An 11912-nucleotide genomic window follows, 5' to 3' on the forward strand; every position below is an offset into this window, starting at 1 on the left:
AATGAGCAGTCCTCCCACCAGGTAACAATGTCGCAGCGATTCCAGATGAAGCAAGAGCTAAAGCTATGTCATTGTTAGCTCGAACCGTAGCCAGAATCAATGTAATGAGGAATGTTTTCCCCGTTCCTCCTGGAGCATCCAAGCTTCAGCTACCCTTGCCCTGTCGCGTTCATTATTTTGAGAGTGAATCAAATCGATTGCTGCAGAACGCGACTGCCTAACTCTCAATCGTTTTCTCTCAAGCCTATCTGCTCGTCTTTCTGCTGATTCCGCGTTGTGCATCTGCATTGCTCTCAGCCGCTCAGTCTCGCGGATGGAGGCCCGCTCTTCAGTCAGTCATATTCGTAATCTTACGTCTTTTTGCTTCTGTATTGCGATTTCGACGACCCAAACTCGACTTCTTGGCTCGACTTCGTTTCTTACTGAACCTGAACAAAAAAAAAAAATAAAATTTTAATCTCCAATTTCTTCTTTCAATATGTTTTGAATGTTTGACAGGAAATGCTTCGATTCAGCTGGCTGCCTGTAGAGGGCGCAGCAGTAGGGGCACAGGGAAACGCGAAAAAAAACTGATATATTCGCAAACGCAGATAAGCTATCAACATCAAAAGTAGACAATAACCGAACTGGAATCTCAACGCATGTTGTGTAAAAATTTGGGCTTAAACTGTTCAGAACTTTTCAAGTCTTTGAAGGAAGTAGACACAAACAGAGCATTTTTATATAAATAGATAAAAGAATTTTTTAAAATTTTCTTTTATAATATTATTACGATAACTTTAATCTATAAAAATAAAAAACAAAACTTAATTACTTTAACTTAAAACATAGTGAAATATAACAAAAACAAAAATATTGCAATTCGTATGCTGTCAATTAATTCTTTGGCAAAGACGTTATAGTCTAACAAGGATAATTTAAAAACTATAATAGCTGCGCCGTAATATTTTGTGTTGAGTCCATTTGCATCTATTTTAGCATGGAGGCGTCGCGACATTGGCATTATTAGCCCGTTCAAGTCGTAATATTCTGGAATTTTCTCCCATTTTATATTATTTCAAAAAATCCCAACAATTTTCTATTTATATTTATATCTGGGCTTTCCGCAGGAGTGTTCATGATTTTTTGCAATTAAACAGGAGCAAGTTCCTGCACAGTTGCGATTTGAGTTTGGGTTCGTTTTCCTGGTGCAGTTTCTATTTATTTCTTTTTGGACAAGTTGCGTCATGCAGACCAAATTTCTCCGCGCTTCTGGTCAATTCCTTTTTAAGAATGTCCAAATAAAACTCCGTCATTATATTATTAAAATCTGCAGCTTACCAACGCCTTTGGATGATATGCACTCCCTTATCGTCACAGACAACTTGCCAAATTTGAATGTTGGTATGATATTTTTTGGCTGGACACCTGTGTTTGGTTTCCTCAAAAGTTTATTGGGTCCGCCATGAGTGTTTAGCATTATTTTAGTCTCGTCACAAAAAATAACTTCATCCCAACACTTAGGAGGCTGGTTAACGTGGTATAAATAATATGTTTATCTTTTATAATTTTAATAAAATTGGCGCCCAACGTTAAGGCCACATACATATATGATTATCATTTTATAATTTGAATAAAATTGGCCAACGTGAAGGCCTCATATATGTTTAATGTGACTCACACAGACACACACAAATAATTGTTAAACATTTCGTCCAGCCAAGGGGTGGGCTAAGACTGGGTTGTGTTTAAAGGTAGTCACCAAGCCACGGTTGCTTCAGCTGCCAGGAAGGCAGGTCTATTTCCACTCACAGTTGCCGGCTGCAGACGACAATAGAGGAATAGGAAGTAGACAAACTCGTGTATACTCTACGCCGTGTAGCCCGAGTTGGTGCATATCACACGCATAGGATTAGCAGGTGCATTTGCTTTCAGAAGCGAGCACTTGACCACGGGTGATAGGCATAGACAAAGGGGCACAACAAATTTCATAGGGGCTTATTAATTTTGTTGTTATTAGCATAGGACTTACTGAGCGTTTATCTTTCAGAAGAGAAACTCAGGCCACAGATGATAGCAGAAGGCATAGACCCAACATTGACGGAAGAGTAGAAGCTTGGGCCGATCGGATGTTATTATTACTACGCTTTCTATTAATTACATTCAATGAAGGGATTTGAAGTTTGGCTTCAATCTATATAGATTCCATAACGATCTTGTGGTTCGGAACTTCATTGAACTTCTTTATTTTTTATGTTCAACTTTTATTATTTTAAGGTTAATTTCTAGCTTCTTTTAAATTTTATATAAGTATATATAGTAGGAATTTCTATTAGCTGTATTTTATCCGGTTCGGTTTGACTTGTAGTCGTTCTGAACTTGTTACTCCGCTTTGGTTTTATTTAAAAGTTAGCCTTGGATCCAGAGGCTTCGGGATCAACGAAATGCATGCTCTGCGGAATGGCTTTGACACCAGATCAAGTAAGCCGTGGGAGTTGTGGACATATATTCCACACGGAATGCGCAGACGCATTGGTCAAGAAGCAGGGCAGTTGTCCTGGTTGCGAGGCCAAGGGAAATTCCGCCAAGGCATAGACCCCGGCTCCGAAAAAGCAAGCGATGAGCAGCATTGATGCTGAAGCGATCAGCGACATTGTAGCGCAACAACTAAAGGCAGTGCACCATAATTGGCTAACCAAGCTTACGGAACAGATGGGCCAAAAACCTAAGGCAAATTTCGCGGGGCAGATGCAGGAGCCGCCAAGGTCAAACGAATCTGTCCATAACTTCGGAACTCAATCAGTAGCAGGGGACATTGAAATCCCAGACAGGCCCACGTCAGCTTTTTCTAGATCCGATTTAGGTAGTCGTCTGGATAAGGTTGGACAAATTATTAGCAGTTGGAAGCTGCGATTCAACGGGTCTCCAGACGGATTGAGTGTAGATAAATTTTTGTATGGAGTGGAGGCGCTAACTCGACAAACCCTCAACTTGCGTTTTGATTTGATTTGCGGAAATGCCAGCGTACTATTCGAGGGACAAGCGCGAGAGTTTTTTGGCGGTTTCATAAAGAATCCGATAGTTCTAGTTGGGTTTTGCTTACCGAGGCTTTACGAAAACAGTTCCGAGATACGCGTACGGATGTGGATCTGAGAGAGACAATTCGTGACAGAAAGCAGAGAGAGAGGGAAAGTTTTGACTCCTTTTACGATGCTGTGGTACAGATCACAGACTGTCTAACAGTTCCCATGCCAGAGAAAGATCTGGTAGAAACTCTTCGCCGGAACTTGCGGCCGGAAATAAGGCACGAGCTGTTGAACGTGAGCATAGACTCAGTCCAAAAGCTTCGAGATATCTGCCGGCGTAGGGAAGGCTTCCTTGAAGATGTGAAGCGTACTTATGGGTATCAGAAACCTGTTCCTTTTCGGAAGCAAGTGTCTGAACTTGTGCAGGAGTATCTATCGGATGATGCAGTTGAATTCTCGGACGTTGAGCAGGTAGCAGAGGTAGATGCTCCAGCATTGGTATGCTGGAATTGCAGACAGGAAGGGCACCGGTATCACGATTGTGAGGAAAGACGGAAAATATTCTGTTACGGTTGCGGTACCCCAAATTCTTACAAACCGTCCTGCCACAAATGCCAAAAAAACGGGAAGTTGAACACACGACCCCGACAACAGCCGTGTGTTCTCCGAAACAAGCCAGCGAATTCCGATGTCAGTCAGCAATGAATACTAGCTTAGAGGAGGCAGCTACTGATGCAACAGTTTTTTGGCATCAGCAAATACAGCACAGACAATTACCGGACTTATCAATAAACCCAGTTAGAACTCATACTCGAAATGCAAAAAGAATGAGAGACTTTTGGCGAGCGGCTGAAACGATAAATGCCATCAGATACAAAAACATGGATAGACGGCCGTACGCAGAGGTTCAAATTCTAGGCAGATTGGTGCTCGGTCATTTAGATACTGGTGCATCTATGAGTGCCGTCGGTGGGAATTTGGCCAATCAAATTATTTAACAGAGAATGGCGTTTAAAAGGGTGGCAACCACAGTTAATACTGCCGATGGCCAACAGCAAAAAGTGGTAGGCCGATTAAAGACTCCAATTCAGTATGAGGGAAAGATACATGAGCTTGATTTATATATTATTCCTTCTCTGAGTCAGGACCTGTATTTGGGTATTGACTTTTGGACCAATTTCGAACTTTTGCCCCCTGAAATGAGTATAGATGAATTAAGTAGCGATGCCCATGTTTTGTCTGACATCCAGCAGTCTAAATTGCAGTCAGTCATTAAGCAGTTTCCATCTTTTGCGGTTTTAGGTTTGGGAAAAACGAGCATACTTTCTCATTCTATCGATGTTGGAGATGCCAAGCCTGTGAAACAGAGACATTTTCCAGTTTCGCCAGGTGTGGAAAAGTTGCTTTACGAGGAAGTCAACCGTATGATTCAGCTAGGCGTAATTGAGGAATCAGATAGTCCTTGGTCTTCGCCCGTCGTTTTGGTGCAGAAGCCAGGAAAGGTACGACTCTGCCTCGATAGCAGGAAGGTAAACGCCGTAACCAAGAAAGATGCGTACCCTTTGCCACAAATTGATGCCATATTAAGTCGTCTTCCCAAAGCAAATTTTATTTCAAGTCTGGATCTTAAGGACGCCTATTGGCAAATTCCATTAGATCCGCAGTCGCGCGATAAAACCGCGTTCACGATCCCTGGCAAGCCGTTATACCAGTATAAGGTAATGCCTTTCGGTTTAACTAATGCTTCGCAGACGATGACCAGGTTGATGGATAAGATAATACCCGCAGAACTCAGAAATGAAGTCTTTGTATATCTAGATGATCTCTTGATTGTATCAGATAGTTTTGAGGGTCATCTAAAGGTTTTAGAAACGGTTTCCAGTCGCATAAGGGCCGCTGGATTAACTTTGAAAGTGGATAAGAGCAAATTTTGCATGAAAAGCGTTAAATATTTGGGCCATATTGTGGGCGGGAGATTAGTTCGAACAGACCCCAAACAAATATCGGCAATGACGGATTTTCCACTGCCACGATCTTTGAAGGCACTGAGAAGATTTCTCGGAATGGTCGGATGGTACCGGAAATTCATTAGTAATTTTGCAGCTGTATCAGCTCCTTTGACAGACCTCTTAAAGCCTAGGCAGAAGTTTATGATGACTCCGGAAGGAGAAGAAGCGTTTACGAAGTTAAAGGAGATGCTTTGCTCTGCTCCAGTGCTTCGTAGTCCGAATTTTAGTAAGCCATTTTACATTCATTGAGATGCTAGCAACTCCGGAGTGGAAGGAGTTTTGGTTCAGAAAGCTGAGAGTGGTAAAGATTATTTGCATAAAACGATTTCGAGCTTATCTGGAGGGCCATGACTTCACAGTCATCACGGATCATGCGTCCCTCAAATGGCTAATGTCCCAAACGGACTTGAACTCCAGGCTTGCTCGGTGGGCGTTGAAACTTCACTTTCAAAATTGAGCATCGAAGTGGTAAGCTGAACGTAGTCCCTGACGCGTTATCCCGAGTCATTGAGGAAGAGATAGCGGCCGTAGATGCTAGTCATGGATTATTAAATGATTTGGAATTTGCACATTTTCGTGATCCTAGCTATATAGAGTTGATCAATAAGGTTGAGGCTAACGCTAGCAGTCAGATTTAAAAGAATTGGACGGATTTGTCTATAGGAAGACAGATCATTTAACAGGAGATCCGATGCATGACAGTTTTTTTTTGAAACTATGGATTCCTGCGGGCATGGTGGCCAAAGTTCTTAAAAAGGCTCATGATGATCCTTTAGCGTCACATGGAGGTGTCCATAAAACTCTTGAGAGATTAAGAAGGTTTTATTATTGGCCATGACTGGTGAAGGACGTGAAGGAATATATTCAGGCGTGCGCTATCTGCAAGATGACCAAGGCTCCCAATAGCACTTTGAGACCACCTATGGAAGTAGCACCAGAGTCCGCGAGGCCTTTCCAAAAACTTTACGTAGATTTTTTGGGCCCGTATCCTCGGTCAAGAAGTGGAAATGTGGCCATATTTATCGTGCTAGATCACTACAGCAAGTTCGTTTTCTGAAGGCGGTGAAGAAACTGACAGCGGACGTTGTTGTGAAATATATGCAGGATGATTTATTACATACTTTTGGGGTCCCAGAGACCATTGTTTCAGAATTGTTCCAAAAGCTGTTGAGGGAGTACAAAATTTCGCCACTAGCTAATGCATCCGAGAGGGTAAATCGATCAGTGATAGCTCCCGTACGATCGTATGTACGCAGCGACCAGAAGGATTGGGACGAGCAGCTAAGCAGCATCTGCTGTGCTCTTAGATCAGCGGTTTACTCTAGTTTAGGCACTTCACCCTATTATATGATTTTCGGGCAGCACTTCATCTCATCTGGGGCAACAGCGACCAGAAGGATTGGGACGAGCAGCTAAGCAGCATCTGCTGTGCTCTCAGATCAGCGGTTTACTCTAGTTTAGGCACTTCACCCTAGGGCACGAAAGATCGGGTGAGAGAGCAACAAAGGCATTTGTCAACGGTCTCCCCGTTTCCCCCACTTTCACATTGGGTTACCACCGCTTTTCCGGCGTCATCTTCCAGCATTCCATTTTTGGCTGCTGAAGTGTAGTGACTCCTAACTTTTTCGGCTGGCGGGCAGATTTTCGATACAAAGTATTCACGAGTGTTCAAAGTGCCGAGAATACGATTTTGGTTATTGGTCACCGAGCCGCGAATAGAAAGGTGAGCGTACAGAAAGGGGAAAGCATAGGCAGCGTGAATTTATTTAAGAATTTTATAGCCCTAATTTGTTCCAGTATTAGCAAAGAAAAGATATGGAAAAATTAATGTAAAAGAATATAGAAATTTTAAGTTCGGTTAATTTGCGGAAAAATTGCGGCAAAGAATTATGGAGAATGAACTTATGTATATGTAAAGAGCAATGTGCGGCAAAGAGGAATATTAATTCGTTGCATTCCTGTCAAATTAGTGGTAAAGAAAATCAAGTTAAATAGCGCGGGCCGAATGCGTCGTCGTTTTCCCCCGATCTTCGTTTCTCTTTTAGGGCGTCCCCTTTTGGATGTCTTTTTTGCATGTGTTATTTTCTCCCAATTTTCAGCTAGCTTCCAAGGAAATCGCTTTCATCGGTGGAGTTATGAAAATGGTGAGTGTTGCGGTAATATTTTAAATAATTTCACGTAAAGAAGAGAATAAGTTGGAAAAAAGAGAATATCCCAAATCATGAACCGTTAAAGAAAAGGAAAGAAACGAAAATTTAACCGAACCAACGGCGGAAAACGAAGAGGGAAGGGGAAAAAAAGAACGCCGATGCATAAGGCGATTGCGCTAAGGCTATTTAAGCTGAGAGCTTTTATGCTTCTCCATATCTTATTTGTTGTTTTTGTTGTTGCAACATGCATGTTGAATTCCAGTCAGCGTAAATAAATATCTTCCTTCAACTTGCCTTAAATTGCTTTGCCATTATTCCTTATTAATGTCCGAAATCGAGTTAAAGACCGTATACCTATTTATCTATATCTATACTATTATATAAAGAGGTAATGTAAGTTTGTTTGTATGTATTGAATAGGCTCCGAAAGTACTTGCCAGATTTGAAAAATTCTTTCACTGTTGGAAAGCTATATCATTCCTGAGTGTTATAGGCTATATTTCATTTAAAAAAAAAATAGGCATCCTTACTAAAATTAAGATAACGTAATCCAAGGTGTTAAAAAAATATCAAAAATCTACCTTACATCTACCGCCCTCTACAGGCAGACAAAGCATTTCCTGTCAAACATTCAAAACATATTGAAATAAGGAATTGGAGATACAAATTTTATTTTTTTGTTCAGGTTCAGTAAGAAACGAAGTCATGCCACCCAAGAAGTCGAGTTTGGGTCGTCGTACTCGCAATACAAAAGCAAACAGACGTAAGATTACGAATATGAGTGACGAAGAACAGGCCTCCACAGAGAGAGACGCAATGTCGTTATTGGCCGGATGCATCAGGTCTGCATATACTGTCAGGCTCCTTCGATTGAATCAGACGAAACTTCGGTCAGAGGAATATATCCATTTGCGGGATGCTGTGATGAATGACCGTAATACAACCAACGTTGGAAAGCTCACGATTTTGCCATCCTCATACATAGGTAGTCCACGCCAAATGCATGAATATGCTCAAGATGCCATGGCATATGTTCGTTGCTACGGCCGTCCAGACTTATTTATCACCTTCACATGCAATCCAGCTTGGGACGAGATAGTACAGCTGTTATTTCCTGGACAATCGTATAGGGATAGGCATGACATCACAGCCCGTATTTTCAGACAAAAGCTCAAGTCACTGATGGATTTTATTGTGAAACATGGAGTTTTTGGATCTGTGCGGTGCTGGATGTATTCAGTAGAATGGCAGAAGAGAGGATTGCCGCATGCGCACATACTGATTTGGCTGCATGATAAAATTACTCCAGACGAAATCGACGATGTTATATGCGCTGAGATTCCATGGGCCGAGGTTGATACGGATTTGCATGAAGTTGTCATCAAGAACATGATCCATGGCCCATGTGGTACCCTCAACCCATGTTCACCATGCATGGTAGACGGGAAGTGTTTCAAGGGATATCCTCGAGCATTTACAGCCAACACCGTAACAGGGGACGATGGATATCCTCTGTATAGGAGACGGTCAACTGAAGATGGAGGGACTTCGGCAAATTTAAACATGAGAATTGGTGATATTGAGGTAGACAATCGTTGGGTGGTTCCATACTCAACACTATTGTCAAAATCATACAAGCGCACATCAACGTAGAATATTGCAATTCCGTGAAATCGATTAAATATATCTGCAGAACGTGAATAAAGGCAGCGATATGGCAGCTTTTGGTGTTCAGGCAGTAAATGGTGACAACAATGCAGTACGAGTTCTCGATGAAATATCTCAATACCAGGCTGGAAGATACATAAGCAGCAACGAGGCTGCATGGAGAATTTTTTCATTCCACATTCATGAACGCTATCCAGCTTTAGTTCACTTGGCAGTCCATTAGGAGAATGGTCAACGTGTCTATTTCACAGAAAGAAATGTGCAAGAAAGAGTCCTGAATCCGCCAGCGACAACTCTGACTGCCTTCTTCACCTTATGCCAGGAAGATGATTTTGCCAGAACCTTGATGTATTCAGAAGTGCCCTCTTAACGATAATATGCCCAGCAGGTGGTCAACTAGCTCATATACCGAGGATACCGATGATCCAAAATGATATGACAGTCCCATTTAAACGGCTTCAATTTCCGGTAAAAACATCTTTCGCATTAACAATTAACAAGTCACAAGGCAAAACCTTCGAATTAGTATGGATTGATCTGCGAAAGAAATGTTTTAATCATGGTCAACTGTATGTTGGTCTATCGCGAGTCGGAGCCAATGAAAATCAATTTATTTTGCTGCCACAAAATAAAACATCAAATATTGTTTACAGAGAAGCTCTAACAAAATAAATGTATTTTCTTTTAGGGTTATGACCTCAATAATTGAAAAAAAAAAAATTAATAAAGGATGAATATGTGTCATATTATTATTATTATTATGAATGTGTTAAAATTGACAAATCTAAATGTAATGTTTAATGCCGTGCCGCATGCGCACATACTGATTTGGCTGCATGATAAAATTACTCCAGACGAAATCGACGATGTTATATGCGCTGAGATTCCATGGGCCGAGGTTGATACGGATTTGCATGAAGTTGTCATCAAGAACATGATCCATGGCCCATGTGGTACCCTCAACCCATGTTCACCATGCATGGTAGACGGGAAGTGTTTCAAGGGATATCCTCGAGCATTTACAGCCAACACCGTAACAGGGGACGATGGATATCCTCTGTATAGGAGACGGTCAACTGAAGATGGAGGGACTTCGGCAAATTTAAACATGAGAATTGGTGATATTGAGGTAGACAATCGTTGGGTGGTTCCATACTCAACACTATTGTCAAAATCATACAAGCGCACATCAACGTAGAATATTGCAATTCCGTGAAATCGATTAAATATATCTGCAGAACGTGAATAAAGGCAGCGATATGGCAGCTTTTGGTGTTCAGGCAGTAAATGGTGACAACAATGCAGTACGAGTTCTCGATGAAATATCTCAATACCAGGCTGGAAGATACATAAGCAGCAACGAGGCTGCATGGAGAATTTTTTCATTCCACATTCATGAACGCTATCCAGCTTTAGTTCACTTGGCAGTCCATTAGGAGAATGGTCAACGTGTCTATTTCACAGAAAGAAATGTGCAAGAAAGAGTCCTGAATCCGCCAGCGACAACTCTGACTGCCTTCTTCACCTTATGCCAGGAAGATGATTTTGCCAGAACCTTGATGTATTCAGAAGTGCCCTCTTAACGATAATATGCCCAGCAGGTGGTCAACTAGCTCATATACCGAGGATACCGATGATCCAAAATGATATGACAGTCCCATTTAAACGGCTTCAATTTCCGGTAAAAACATCTTTCGCATTAACAATTAACAAGTCACAAGGCAAAACCTTCGAATTAGTATGGATTGATCTGCGAAAGAAATGTTTTAATCATGGTCAACTGTATGTTGGTCTATCGCGAGTCGGAGCCAATGAAAATCAATTTATTTTGCTGCCACAAAATAAAACATCAAATATTGTTTACAGAGAAGCTCTAACAAAATAAATGTATTTTCTTTTAGGGTTATGACCTCAATAATTGAAAAAAAAAAAATTAATAAAGGATGAATATGTGTCATATTATTATTATTATTATGAATGTGTTAAAATTGACAAATCTAAATGTAATGTTTAATGCCGTGCGAAGCCGGGACGGGCTGCTAGTTACTTATATATTAAGTTTTAATGTTTAATTGCATATCTACGTTTTCTATTTTAAGGAATGAATTTATATAATTATAGTTTTAAATAAAATTATTATAATGTTTTAAATTGTCATACCATAAATTGGCATGCCTTGTAATGTAGGGTAGCACTTGTAGAAGGGGTCGCTCAAGCTATATAGCGCTGAGGATGGGAGCGACCATAGGAAGGGTGAGCAAACTAGAGCCTCCGGAACACCAGGAGTGCTGAAAAGGGGAAAGTAAGCCAAAGAGAGATCAATTTTTCCTCAACTTTTATTTATGTGTTGTCTGCTTCTCTGTCCCGGTATAAGCTTGTTGTTGCACGCATTCATTTCTGTTTAAAATTATGTCAAGGCAACCCGAGATCCGAGCAAGACCATCACTCCCGTAGCCGACGAGCCGAAGTCGGAAAAATATCTTGCGTGCGCTCAGATCTCGAGCTAACAACTTGCCTGTAACATTCAGTTTGAGTGTAGCGATTCGTTACAGTGGCCGATAGAGAAGTTAAACCGCCTTTCCATATTTATAGCTGAAAGCATTGGTTTCTGCCTGGCTATGTATGAGGAGTATTTGTGGAGATTCAGGACTTTCCTCACAGTCTCATAATTTTTTAGGTCCGAAGCCAACTGTCTGAGGGTTGTTGGCGGGTTTTTATCAATTTGTATCGAAATTTTATAATGGTCGCGTCTGGAGAGCTTTGGTAATCTGCCTGTAGAATTGTACAGGTGAAGTCTATTTTTCTTTTCAGCCCGTTTATTTATATTATACATTGTTCTTAACTTAATATGAAAAATTTCCGAATGTTCCGACGCCGATTAACCTTTGTAATGGTTAAATTAAACAAATTGTATGATATTATCGTCAATTTGTTTGCCGGGCATGTTTACGAAAGGAAACCAACGTAGCTCAAAGAAAAATTGTTCTTCATCTGCACAATGAATGCAAATCGTAAGGCGAAATAGCCAAATTTATGGAACTAAGCCGATTTTCCATCGTGCAACGCTACAAGGGAGCCGG

This window comes from Drosophila serrata, unplaced genomic scaffold (genome assembly GCF_035046125.1).
Source record: "Drosophila serrata isolate PLE 108 unplaced genomic scaffold, ASM3504612v1 contig_47, whole genome shotgun sequence".
Lineage (NCBI taxonomy): Eukaryota > Metazoa > Arthropoda > Insecta > Diptera > Drosophilidae > Drosophila > Drosophila serrata.